This window comes from Amia ocellicauda, chromosome 6, assembly GCF_036373705.1.
Source record: "Amia ocellicauda isolate fAmiCal2 chromosome 6, fAmiCal2.hap1, whole genome shotgun sequence".
In the NCBI taxonomy this organism is placed as follows: Eukaryota; Metazoa; Chordata; class Actinopteri; order Amiiformes; family Amiidae; genus Amia; species Amia ocellicauda.
The window spans coordinates 42,105,925-42,110,317 of NC_089855.1; the positions used below are offsets into that span (position 1 = coordinate 42,105,925).

The window sequence follows — 4,393 nt, forward strand, 5'->3', positions numbered from 1 at the left end:
ATCCTTGGAACGAACAGGGCCCTGCTTTCCTCAAAGACTTTGTCTTCAAGTAACTATGGTGGAAACTCTGCTTACAAAGAAGATTTTGTGCACAACCTTGGAGCCTTCAAACCACTGGAAAATCGGTTTGGAAAAGACTCTACATTCGAGAAACCCCAACTTCCAGGTGCATCGACTGAGTGGAAGTTCTTGGACAAAGCCGAACCGGACTGCCTTTGTTCCAAACCACACGGACCTCGTGCCGTGTGCTGTTATCTGAGCCCGAAGCCAGAGAGGCCTCTCTGCGACGAAGTTCAGATAAGTTTGGAGTTCATGATTCATGACATTTGAGAAATAAATTAGAAATGTTAATCTGTGATTCATAACTCTAGAATGTGTAATATCATTTAGTTTTCTTCAATATAAATGTGTGTTGCATTAAACTGTTTTGTTGATAATTTTAGAAATAAAATCTGTCAACGCCGAGAAATATCTTCTCATTCCTGTTTAACTGTTTAGTCTGAAATTGACACAAGTTAATAGACACCAGATTATAGGTGGCCCTGCCTATCCTTAATCATTGAATAATAATCAGTTAAGGGAAATTGTGGTAACAAGTAATGATAGGATCTTTCTCGGCACCTACGTAAATGAGACTGATATATACATAACGAGAAGTTACCTGACATAAATATTATCCTGCGTAGTTATTTAATGTCTGACTAACAATACTAATGAGAGACTCACCTTCGTCTTACTAACCGGTATTGTGTTCAATGTGTTTATAACCTTTTTTGTTTAACCATTTGTGTGATATCATATGCGATCACATGGTCTTTGATTTGGTCAAGGAAGTGATTTGTCTTTGAGTTGTTGATCTAGAGATGAATGTTAATTAGTTTTGCCCTTTTGTATAATTAGTGTAGTGCTACATTTAGTCTTTGTTTTTGAATAAATTTGACAATTTATATCTTTGGAATTGGAGTCTGCGTCCAATTATTACAGAAATTGTGTTCTACAAGATTCCAGGATTCGTGATAAGGTGATACTATAAATTCACTTCTTGAATTGAAATTTATAAGTGTACCTTACGCTACAATAAACAGAACTATTATTTTGAAAGTGTGCAATTTGTAGCCGAAACTGAAGCACACCGGAGCCCCGGAGCGCAGACGGAACAGAGTCGGATTAACTATCAAAGATAATAACTAATAACACAAATAGACACAGACAATAATAACAACGGTGGTGACAGCACAGCCGTGAAGCCAAATAACCGAGCAATAATAATTGTTAATAAACAATAAGCAATGCTCGTTTTTTCAGTCAATCTAAATAAATAGTTGAACTGAAAACTCATACGTCAATTGGTTTCTCTTTTAAGATTCTTTTTAGAGGGAAGATGTGGTCAAGTCACAGATGTGCAATAATCATTTATTTTGACAAAAATAGGAAACTAATATCATTCAATTATAGTACTGAAAATAAGTAATATTAAGCTTCTGCTGGATTACAGTAAGAAACAGATAATACCCATTTTCTTCTTTCTCCTCACAGTACAGCTTATCTGGTCAGTCTGGTCAGGCAGGAAGCAGTGTTTCTCTCTCTCTCTCTCTCCTCTCCAGCTCTGTCTTGTGTCTCGTTGCAGGATGAAGAAGTTAAGAGAACTCAAATTCTCTTTGTTTTCCCTTTTATAAGGTTTCCTTCCAACCAATAGCATTTTGCCACCACCATGACTTGTGTGCTTTATTATAATGTAATTATGAAGTTGGGGTCCCTTCGAATTTGGCTAGGAACCGATAAGAGGACAGGTCCCTATTGGTCTTCTGGACATACAGACAAGGTTACCAGGGGCTACCAGAGGCTACCAGTGGCTACAAAGGAACTGTCCACTGCTTATATTTAAATAAATTCTGTTATCCAATCAAAAAACATAACAGCCATTACTGTTATCCGTCAGTCTGGTGTACTGTACGCTCCTATACTAGACTATCAAGAGTATGCGCTGCACACATTCATATCGGTTTCCTCTTTAAGTAAAGAGGACATTTAAAAACCTTTACATTAAATCTTCTATTTAACATTTACCAAATTTTATAATTGATAATTATATATTTACAGTATGTTATTACATAATTATTTAAAAAGCAATAATTCTTCTAAATAGTTATTTCTGTTCTAAATATTGTAAATAAGCAATTATTTTATGTAAAGAGAAGAGTCTGGAATAAGAAATTATGCAGGTTTTCCATTATGTAGAGAGGGAAAAAAAAACACAGAAACTGCATTCAACTTCCATAATGCACCATTTTGGGCAACACAAATGTTCCCATGTAAATTAGACTGAGTTGACTATCTAATTTACATAGAGGACATTTAGCACCCCCTGGATGTGCCCTGGATGTGCATCCCACAAATCTCCATCAACTGCAAGATGCTATCCTATCAATATGGGCCAACATTTCTAAAGAATGCTTTCAGCACCTTGTTGAATCAATGCCACGTAGAATTAAGGCAGTTCTGAAGGCGAAAGGGGGTCAAACACAGTATTAGTATGGTGTTCCTTATAATCCTTTAGGTGAGTGTAGATTGGACAGATATGTTGTTTGTTAATGAAATGGTCATTATCTGGTCCGGTGTCACGCTGAATCCAGTGCCCCTACGAGTCATGTGTCCCGGGTTGGTTTGCGCATGAATAAATTCATTTTCTTAGCACAGGGCGAGTTACACAAAACATACATATTCTACAGTAAGAGAAGATCAAATACACAGTAAGATCTGTTACACTGATGTGCTTTGCGAGCGATCACACGCCAGCAGTTCTGACAATGTATTATTATTATTATTATTATTATTATTATTATTATTATTATTATTATTATTATGTATTTGTTAGCAGTCGCTCTTATCCAGGGTGACTTTCAAAACATAGGAGCATTGCTGTGTGTCTGGCAACAGGGACAATGCAACAGTAATTTTAGACCTTCATCACAGACTTCATCAATAAGCACAATATCCCATCAAAGCATTAACATCACCTGAGATGGTCCAACAGTTTATTGATCTGCCCACAATTGTGCCGCAAAAACCAACAAAACAGTCGCATCCGTTATCAATAGGCTAGCCAATTGTTTTTTAAATAAGAATAAAAGTAAAGATACGCCACAAAATGAATGAAAATGTGAACTGTGTGCATGGTGACGAATGCATGTGAACTAATCCTGTATTTTAGTCAATACAGTGAAAGTGTCTGAAATACCAAATCGGTGTAATTCCCTTAATGCATCAATACAAATAAATACAAATAAAAGGCTGATCTTTGCATATTCGTATACTTGTATGTTCGTTTCTGGTTTTCTACATGTGATTTCGTGTTTTTTGTTTGGTTTTTACAATGTATCTGTGCTGTGTGTAGACGTGGAATGAGTTTGATTGTGATGTTAAATAGGGTTTAGAAACACAGTCGCCTCGGGGCTGATTATTATTGCTGTGTTTCTTCACTTCTACTCAAATACAAAATTGAGGAAGCAGTGGTTAGTTCTGAATCAAACATATTGACCCCCTCACTCAATCTGTAAGTCCTGCAGCAAACATTGGAATATGCATAGATATTTGCACACAATTCTCTCTCTCTCTCATTCTCTCTCTCTCTCTCAATTCAGTGCATTTGTATTGTGAAAGCAATTGGACATGCAAACATACATACATACATACATACATATATATGGAAAATAAACAATACAATTATAAATCACAATAAGATGTAATAATGTACAGAAAAACAAAATGTAATAAAATGTGATCTTTAATACACACAAATATGTATGGCTGGTCGGAAGCGTCTTGGACTCGGGTTCCTCTTCATTACTTATAATGCTTTTGCCTTTTGCTAAAGCTTTCCATGGAGGAGAACGCGAATGAGTTTGTACCATTCTTGGGAGGCTCTGCCTTGTTGGGGCGGAGCTGTGATCCAGGTGAACAGCAGATCGGGCATAGGTGGGCATGTGGGTAGAGGAGGAGGAAGGCCGGTCAAGCAAATAAGCTTGCTAAGGTACACAGCAGCAGCAAACAGCCCCCCCATCCAGCCAGCCAGGCAGTCTGGCTGGCAGTGACTGAGTGGTTGACAGATGGCAAGCAATGGAATGCACGTGCTCTGTGATGTCATAGCAGTCAGCTCAGATTTGTGATGTCATCGATGAGCTGGCTGGCTCTGTGTGTCTTGCTGGTTGTGTGTATGTGTGTGTGTGTGTGTGAGAGAGAGAGATAGAGTGTGTGTGTATGTGTGTGTGTGAGTGGGCGGGTGGCTGTGTTAGTGTCTGTCTGTCTGTCTGTCTCTCTCTGTCTCTCAATTCAATTCAATTCAATTCAAGGTTGCTTTATTGGCAGGACAAACAGATTCGTAGTGTTGCCAAAG

At 37.8% G+C, this 4,393-nt stretch overlaps 1 non-coding gene across 1 annotated transcript; it reads left to right on the forward strand.

The window, feature by feature from the left end:
* Positions 1-3,824: 3,824 nt before the first annotated feature.
* Positions 3,825-3,939, forward strand: LOC136751929 (U5 spliceosomal RNA). Its single transcript, XR_010817116.1, has one exon. It is a non-coding gene; the product is annotated as a U5 spliceosomal RNA (small nuclear RNA).
* Positions 3,940-4,393: the final 454 nt, after the last annotated feature.